The following is a 10,274-nucleotide window of genomic DNA, read 5'->3' on the forward strand; positions in this document are numbered from 1 at the left end:
TCCTCTTTCACTTTCATCAAGAAGCTTTTGAGTTCCTCTTCACTTTCTGCCATAAGGGTGGTGTCACCTGCATATCTGAGGTTATTGATATTTCTCCTGGCAATCTTGATTCCAGCTTGTGCTTCTTCCAGTCCAGCGTTTCTCATGATGTACTCTGCATATAAGTTAAATAAGCAGGGTGACAATATACAGCCTTGACATACTCCTTTTCCTATTTGGAACCAGTCTGTTGTTCCATGCCCAGTTCTAATTGTTGCTTCCTGACCTGCATACAGATTTCTCAAGAGGCAGATTAGGTGGTCTGGTATTCCCATCTCTTTCAGAATTTTCCACAGTTTATTGTGATACACACAGTCAAAGGCTTTGGCATACTCAATAAAGCAGAAATAGATGTTTTCCTGGAACTCTCTTGCTTTTTCCATGATCCAGTACCTTGTGCAAATTGGAGAGACATCATGAATTTTGGACTCAGAAATGAGCCTGGAGCTCCAAGGTGCTGACATTGTCAGTTACTTGCTCTGTGACTTTGGGCAAGGTTATGAAATGCACTGAGCCTTAGTCTTCTGTAAGGAAAATGGAAAATAGTTAATAGCTCCATCATATAGTTGTTTCATAAAGCAGCTTATACATTTGGGGGCACAGTGGGTATTCAATGGCTGTCTTCTTCCTTTTTATGGGGACCAACATAATCAAGAGGAAAGAGTCCAGCTTCAGAGGCCAGAGAGTTGGGTTCCAATTCCAGTGGTGCCATTCACCTTGGGGCTACCAGTGAGCTTCCATGTTGCGCCATGCCCTAAGATGATTTGATAACTTATGTTTTCCCTTCAAGCCCACTCTGGTATTTCAAAACTTACCAAAAATGAATGCAGTTGCCTTAGATGTTCATTAAAAGAGCAAAGGGTTAAACACTCTGACAAAGTAAGGGGAACTATGTTTATCAGTCCACCTGGTGGCTCAGATGGTAAAGAATCTGCCTGCCTGCAATGTGGGAGACCCGGCTTCAATCTCTAGGTCGGAAAGATCCCCTGGAGAAGGAAATGGCAACCCTCTCCAATGTTCTTGCCTGGGAAATCCCATGGACAGAGGAGCCTGGCAGGCTACAGTCCATGGGGTCACAAAGAGTTAGACACAACTGAGCGACTTTCACTTTCTTTTCATATTCCTACTGGTTAGAGCAACTGAACAACAACAACAAAACTGGTTCTCCCTCAGCAACTGGCTCCCTTGGGAAAGTAGGTGTTTGTAGCCAATTAGGTGTCCAGCCATAAACCCATCCTGTCCCTCATTCATCCTGGGATGAGCCTGGAGTTCCAGGGGCCAGGGCCTGCCAACATAGCAGCTGCCTGAAACAGGAGAAATCTGATGAGAGAGAAACTTAAAAAGGATTGGGGGAAAATTTTACTTGGTAATGTGCTTTAACACCCTCTCCTAGTAGTCTCAAGGAAATTTCAGTGAAAACAAAGTTGAATTTCACAGATTTTTTGGACGTTGGAGAGTACTGGGTTTTTTGTTTTATTTTTTTTATTTTTTGGATGTGATATCAAGATAGGGACTTCTCGGGTGGCGCGAGTAGTAAAGAATCTGCCTGCCAATGCAGGAGATATAAGAGACTCAGATTTGATCCTTGGGTCAGGAAGATACCCTGGAGAAGGAAATGGCAACTCACTCCAGTATTTTTGCCTGGGAAATCCCACGGACAGAGAAGCCTGGTGAGCTATAGTCCATGGGGTCGCAAAAAGTCAGACACGACTAAAGCGACTTAGCACAGCACATAATGCAACAATGGGTCCAGGGCCCACTTCATGAACATGCAACATATATAGTTCCACAGGGACCCATGTTAAGAAAGACCCGAGAGATTGGTTTAATGTTTGCTGTTGCCACCTTAAAATTCTAAATAATTTTGTCTTTAAATATATATTTCATAAATGAAGCCCAAGAGGAGCATGTGCTTGAGCTGAAGCAGTACATGCAATATGGTCGCCCACTGTTTCTTGCTACTCCATTCATGGAGAGCTTTTGTGATGCCCCCATGAGCACAGAATTCTAATGGACCCATGATGCTTGGGAGTTCAGTGAGACGCAAAGTAAGTATCAGGTAAGTGCGTGATGTCTACAACTGACTAAGTGGTCTGGAGAGGCCTTGTTTTCCATATAAAGCAGAACTTGCTTCAAACATGAAAGAAAGCAATCCCATTTGAAGAAACAAATGACTAAGGAACCCAATCATGTCCTTTCTTACTTGTGTTACTTCTCTGTATTAGTCAACCAGTTACAGAGTAAACATTTTTTAAAGGTAGAGGAAGATAGGGCAAACCCTTTTCCTTTCTTTTCAGGCTTGCTTTACTGGTCAGTGAGCCAAAGGTAAAGAGAGTGAGTAGAATGCACGTGAACCAAGCAGTGAAATTAAATGGTTGGGTTCCTTTTGTGCAGCATTTCTGCCATTCTACTAAGAATGAAATACATATATAAATATACAAACCACAAAATACAAATTGTGACATTTGATGATTCCACACATGAGTTAAATGCTCTTATGTTTGCATTTAAAGCTATCATTCTTCAATATAAATATGAATGGTAAAATTCATCGTAACAATTTAAATTTGTAATTTTTCTTTACTCAGAACCACATTAAATAGCAAATAAAAACCATTAGGAAAGTGAACAGGTCAACTACGGGAGAAAGAAAAAGGCTTTGTATTTTAAGTTTAACTGTACTTTCCCCTGCTTTCTGAACAAGGGACTTTGCATGTTCATTTTGCACCTGGCCCACAGATTATAGAGCTGACCCTGGATGGGCCTCATGATGAGAACTAGAAAACCCAGACTCACAGGGGTTATACTTACATAAAAAAACCTGGATCTTTCTTCCCTTTCACTGCCAAAAAAATTGGTACTCATACATCCTGCATTACCCCTCCTGCCATCACATTATTCATCTATTAGTGTAAAAATGCGGTCAGAATAGAGAGAAATATGGAACTAAGGCCTTCCTGAACCAGGTTCTGGGTACTGAAATTCAGGTGTGAAATCCAGTTACTTTAAAAAGGAAATAAAGAGTTGACTGCCCTACTCTACCCTGTAGCAGGAGAAGGAGAAGAAAGGCTGGAAACACTGAGCACTTCCTTACTCCCTAACAGCCACTGTGCCTTCATGTATGTCATTTAATCTAGAAGGAGACAGCATTTCCTGCAGACTTTTCCTGGGATCCTATGGTGCCTGTACAAAGATTGCAAGGAGGGAGTTGCCTTAAGTGTCTGTGTCTTTTTTTTTTCTCTTACAATAAAACACACCCAACACAAAATTTATCATTTTTGCCATTTTTAAGTGAACAGTTCTGTGGCATTAAGTACATTCACATTGTTCTACAACTGTCACCACCATTCATCTCTCCTTCTTAATTGCAACTAAAACCTCCCAGTGAGTGTTCCTCTGAAATGTCCAGCTTCAACTGCGCTTTCAAGTTAAAGAGGGTAAAAGAAAACAGTAAAACCTTAAAAAATTTTTGTAGAAGTGGCCGAATCCATGGATGAAAGAGAGCCAAGAGAAAATGTCACCAGCATGAATCTGAGAATGTGAGATAAAAGGAATTTTCAAGAGTATAGTGTCCAACAATCTTCTTTTACATATTTTCAAGTCCTCAAAAAACTCCCAGAAAAATCTGTTATCAAGTAAAGCCATTTATCAGACTTACTTCAGGAGGACAGAACACCGTCTTGACAGTTTTAATAGTAACTTAGAAGTTGTCAAGGATCTTTATAGCGTTTTAGCGTCTTACCTGGATGATTTTAAGGTGGGTTTTGCAAGGTGGCTGAGACGGGGCCAAGTTTGGGACATAATTTAAGCTTTGGCCTGGTGGACACAACAAAAGAAGGGTTTTGAACAAGACATTATGAGCAAGCTGGTAATCTAAGTAAGTAGTTATTTTATTGATAGTTAATGGTTGTAGCTTCTGCTGCTGCTGCTGCTGCTAAGTCGTTTCAGTCATGTCCAACTCTGTGCGACCCCATAGACGGCAGCCCACCAGGCTCCCCCGTCCCTGGGATTCTCCAGGCAAGAACACTGGAGTGGGTCGCCATTTCCTTCTCCAATACATGAGAGTGAAAAATGAAAGTGAAGTTGTTCAGTCGTGTCCGACTCTTCGAGACCCTGTGGACTGTAGCCCACCAGGCTCCTCCATCCGTGGGATTTTCCAGGCAAGTGTACTGGAGTGGGGTGCCATTGCATTCTCTGAGCTGTAGCTTCTAGGAACTATTATTTCCTGAAGCATGTGCTTAAGTTATTTTTGCTTGTTCTCAGTATTTTATATCATGAGGACAAGAAAATATGCCCAGTTCTAGTGTTGTTAAGGGGTTTTCCAGGTGGTGATAGTGGTAAAGAACCCACCTGCCAATGCAGGTAGACTTAAAAGATGGATCCTTGGGTTGGAAAGATTCCCTGGAGGAGAGCATGACAACTCACTCCAATATTCTTGCCTGGGGAATCCCACGGACACCGGAGCCTGGCGGACTACAGTCTATAGGGTCACACAGAGTCAGACATGACTGAAGTGACATAGCATGCATACAGTGTTGTTAAACACAGGAACAGGAACTTATATGGGTTTCAGTTCTCAACATAAAGAAGTCAAGGCAAGAAGGGTTGACTAATTAACCCCAAACTCTATGAGTAGTTTGTAACAGAACTGAGGCTGGACTCAGAACATCTGACTACAAGTACACACACACAGACACACCCTACTGAAATGAATTACTGTCTCTTAAAATGAAAAACATGATATAATCATGCCACAAAAACTCTGGACAAAATGAAAGAGACCTCCAATTCTATCACCATAATATCAATTACCTCTGTTATCTACTTCCAGTTTCTCTTTGTATGCAATGATTTTGTATTTTGTCTGTGTTAAATCTGTTATTCACTTGCTCTCTCTCTCTCTCCAGATCTTGTTTCTCTAATGCCTTCTTGAGCAAGATGTGTGCTCTTTCTGATTCCCCTTTATGTTCCTCACTACTCCCCAGTGTAGAAGAGAGTCTTTGCTTTTGTTGAAATAGCTCTAGTCATCTCAAATAGGGTGGGGCCACAGAGATTCTAGAACCATCTAATCAAAAAGAGCAGCTTTAACAGGCACAGGCTTCAGAGAATGGTTTTTCTCACTAGTCCGACTTGTTGGGCCCCAAAATCTCCAGGTAACTGACTGATGACAAAGGTAATGTCATGTGACTCCATCTTACTCATCCCTCACATTACTCTTTTCCTTCTCTCTCTGCTTTCACCCTCCCTTTCCCTAATCCCTGCTCTTCTCAAAAGGACTACTAAGCCTTCCACACACAATACCTCACTTCTTTGGAGGCTCTCATGCCAGGAATGAACAACACCTTTGCTAGAATTACAGTCACATTCTACAATGGGAGCGTGTCCATGGCAATTTATTCTCAGTAACCTCATTCTCAGTAAAGGAATTCCTAAAAAGTTGTAAGACACATCACTATTAACTTAATCATATTTACTATGAACATGAGGACTTGCCACTTAGAGAAATCTCACTGTGAGACCTTTTATATATCAATAGTTGCTTAAATTTCTTCATCCTCTAAATTAAGATTTCCCCAAATCAGGTGATCTGTCACTGCATTTGAATGAACTTTACAGAAGACGTCCTCCTGAAATCTAAAATGAATCCCTAAAATAAATATGCATCCTGATATCCAAAATAATACAATACAAGTCAGCAATACTCTTTCTCATATTCCTCATATCTCCATTCCTATGAAAGGAGCCCTCACATTTCAGTAGCTGGGGAAGATCTGAAGTGCAGAGCAGATGTTGATGGATGTAAAAATCATTTAGGAACTGATCTCCAAAGAAAGGCAGGACTTCCCAGGTGGTGCAGTGGTAAAGAATCTACCTGCCAATGAAGAAGACAAAGGAGACATGGGTTCAATCCCTGGGTGGGGAAGATCTCCAGGAGTATGAAATTGCAACCCACTCCAGTATTCTTGCCTGGGAAATCCCATGGACAGAGGAGCCTGGCAGACAACAGTCTATGGGATTGCAAAGAGTTGGACACAACTGATCAACTAAGCATGCACGCACTCCAAAGAAAGGCACTACTCCATGAGAATAGTATATTTCACCCCAGATCTATTTCAAACAATGCAAACTGGCATTATCTGACATTCTAATTGGCTCCATTTCCTTATTGACCAAATAGCCTGTTTCTCATTATTCTAGTCATTTCTCATTACTCTGCTCAGAACACTGCACAGCATGAGGCCTCATTGCAAAGATAATGCATCTTGACTGATCAGGACTTCTCTGAACCACCCAATGTGGTGGTTCACTGAACCAGTGTGTGCATCACACACACTGCCCTATCAACCTTGGCTTGACTTTGAGAAGGAGATCATTGAATAAGGGTGCGGGCTCCATCTATGTAGAAGCTGGGGAGGGTTCGCTGTTGTTCTTTAGTCCCTAAGTCAAGTCTGACTCTTTGCAACTCCATGGACTGCAGCACACCAGGCCTTCACTATCTCTAGGAGTTTGCTCAAATTCATGTCCATTGAGTCAGTGATGCTATTTATCTAACCATCTCAACCTCTGTTGCCCCCTTCTCCTCCTGTCCTCAATCTTTCCCAACATCAGGGTCTTTTCCAATGAATTAGCTCTTCACATCAGGTGGCCAAAGTATTGGAGCTTCAGCTTCAGCATTAGTCCTTCCAATGAATATTCAGGGTTGATTTCCTTTAGGATTGACTGGTTTGATCTCCTTGCAGTCCAAGGGACTCTCAAAAGTCTTCTCCAGCACCACAGTTTGAAAGCATCAATTCTTCAACACTCAGCCTTCTTTATGGTCCAACTCTCACATCCATACATGACTACTGGAAAAACCATAGCTTTGATTATACAAACCTTTGTCAGCGAAGTGATTGTCTCTGACTTTTAATACGCTATCTAGGTTTATCACAGCTTTCTCCCAAGAAGCAAGCAGCTGTTCATTGTTAAAGGTAATAGAATGACAATTGCCCAAGAAAAAGTGCTGAAATCAACTAGTCACCTCTTTGTTGATTTCACTACTTCATGTTGGATCCTTTGTTTGTCAGTGAGCCTATCAGAACATAGACCTGAATCACAGTTGAACAATTTGAGAACTTTCCTGTCAAAATTACTCCACCCTCTCTGAGCGTGTCCCTGAGAGACCCCTAAAAACCTCTGGGAAAATAAATGGGATCCAGCCAAAGAGGTGACTACTGAATGAGTCAGCATGGATTTTACTTAACCAGCTCAAAAAGACAAAACTTCTTGTGGACAGAGACCACTTGCGTGCACATGCTAAGTCGCTTCAGCTGTGTCCGACTCTTTGTGACGCCTTGGACTGTAGCCTGCCAGGCTCCTCTGTCCATGGGATTCTCCAGGCAAGAATACTGGAGTTGCTTGCCATGCCCTCCTCCATGGGATCTTCCCAACCCAGGGATCAAACCCACGTCTCTTATGTCTTCTGCACTGGCAGGCAGGTTCTTTACCACTAGTGCCACCAGGGAAGCCCAGACAGAAGCCACTTAGTAATCCTTAAAGCCAGAGCATTTAGGGCAATAACTGTTAGACCCTCAATACTTATTTGCCCGTCTTTTGAGGCAAAAGTCACTTCCTCAGCAAGGCTATCTCATAGTCCCCAGAAGAGAGCAGATAGCCCCATTACATACTCTCATACTCCTTACACATTTTCATTGAGGATTGTCTGTGATTACACGTGTGTATTTACTTAACTAATATCTATATTTCTTCACTAGACTCTAAGCTCCATTCATGCATATACCAGGCTCAGAGGCACTCAATATGTATTTGTTAAATGTTGAATGAAAGTAAAAAGCTCAACAAACATACCTTGAGTCAAAGCTAAACTGTTCTTCAGTAGATTACCTTCTGAATAAGATCCATACTTTCCCCATAACATTTAATAGCTAATAATTGCCACACCATTTGGTTAGTTTGATTTCTTCTTTATAAATTTGTTTAAAGCACCCGGTGTTTTCCAGGTAGATGCCTACTGAAAATGAGCTGTTTGTAGCCTGTAAATATAACTGCAATTTCAAGCCAGACCCAGAGATACAGAAGAGAAGTCAATAGAAATTGATACCCGGTTGGCCTGCCAACTCCTTTTTTAACTTCTTTCACAATAGGCAAGCAGCCTTTCAGAAATGATAAGTGGATCCTTAAATACAAATTTTAAAAACTGGAATAAAAATACTTATACACAGGCATTCATAGAAGCTTTATTCACAATAGCCAGAAGCTGGAAACAACCCAAATATCCATCAATGGATGAAAGGATAAACAAAACGTGGTATATCCATACAATGGAATGTCATTTAACTACAAAACAATAAAGTACTGATACGTGATACAACATGGATGAACACTGAAAACATTATGCTGAGTTAAAGAAGCCAAACACAAAAGGTCATGCACTGTGTGATTCCCTTTACTAATATATGAAAAGTTCAGAACAGGTAAATCCATAGACAAAGAAAGCAGATTAGCAGTACTTGCCAGGGACTGAGGGTAGGCAGGAATGGGGAAAGACAACTAATCAGATATGCTTCCCCAGTGGCTCAGTGATAAAGAATCTGCCTGCAATGCAGGACATATAAGAGAAACAGGTTCGATCCCTGGGTTGGTAAGATCCCTGGAGGAGGGCATGGCAACCCACTCCAGTGGAGAATCCCATGGACAGGGGAGCCAGGCAGGCTGTGATCCATGGGGTCACAGAGAGTCGGACAATGACTGAAGCAACTGAGCATACACTAATCAGACACAGGGTTTCCATCTGGGGTAAAGAAAAACTTCTGAAACTAGACAGAATTGATAGTTGCACAGCATTGAGAATGCACTTATGCCACAGAATTGTACACTTTAGAATGGGTACAGCTGTGGTGACAGGTTTTATCATTGTCTATGTGTGCATGCATGTATGCTCAGCCAATTCAGTTGTTTCCAATTCTTTGGGACGCAATGGACTGTAGCAGCCGGTTTCCTCTGTTCCTGGAATTCTCCAGGCAAGAATACTGGAGTGGGTTGCCACGCCCTCCTCCAAGGGATTTTCCCAACCCAGGGATTGAACCCTCGTCTTGTGCACCTCCTGCATTGCAGGCAGATTCTTTACTGCTGAGCCACAAGGGAAGCCCTGTGTTTGAGTGTTTTACCATAATTTTTTAAATTTTATTTTTCTAGCCACACCGTACAGCATGTCAGATCTTAGTTCCCTGACCAGGGATCAAACCCATGCCCCCTGCATTGGAAGCACAGAATCTTAACCACTGGACCTCCAGAGACACTTCCTACCATAATTTTAAAAAAGCTAAAAATAAAACTGGAATCAAAATTCACAAGCTCAAAAAACAAACAAAGAAATCCGTAATCTTTACAAGAGGAAATTATTAGCCTAGTATTAATAATTCACACTTTCACAGACTGGATTAGGTTATTACTACTATTTATACCACCCCTTCTACAAAACTGACACTAAGTTTCCCAAACAAGATAAAGAAAAAAACTAATGAGATTAAATTGAGACTTAGAAAAGCAATTACTGTGTTTAAATTAGTTCTTCCAGATTTAGGAAGATAAAAATTAAAATGGCAAATCTATGAAAGAATACATATCCCTAAATATTTTTGTTGATATTTCTAAGCACACCAGCCAAGAGTCAAAGAACTAGCTTTGTGAGCTGAGGCAAGTTAATACCTACTCTGGCCCTCAGCTCTTTCATCTCTAAAGTGAAAGGGTAAGATGAAAGAATTCTGCATTTTTAAGGTAACTTCCTAAAAATTAGTCAGAGAAATTGATGGTGTGGTTTTTCATGCCAACAGTTCAGGGATTTTTATCATGCTACCTAATTAGTTGGATCCAACCATTTCTAATAAAGGAAGCTTAGACCAAGAATAGCAAACTCAATGAGGGATATGCTTCTATGAGCCAGGCAGGTAATTAAATAAGTGAGGGACACTAGGTGGTAACAATAATGAATCAAAGAACTAGTGCCTATCAAAATGGGGCAGCCCCTATTCAACTCCAGCTGGTTAGTGCCTCAAGCAAATGTGGGCCCAGTAATGCCAGAGCTTCCTAAAAAAAGGGAAAGCCAGAAATTCAGAGTTTTACATGAAATCTCCAGATTTTGAAATGTTTGCATATAGTTCAAGTTTTTCTCAAAAAAGGTTGTGCAGACCAAACTAAACATTTCTACCAGGCTCTATATAGCTTGCTGCTGCTGC

This window comes from Bos mutus, chromosome X (assembly GCF_027580195.1).
Source record: "Bos mutus isolate GX-2022 chromosome X, NWIPB_WYAK_1.1, whole genome shotgun sequence".
Taxonomy (NCBI): domain Eukaryota; kingdom Metazoa; phylum Chordata; class Mammalia; order Artiodactyla; family Bovidae; genus Bos; species Bos mutus.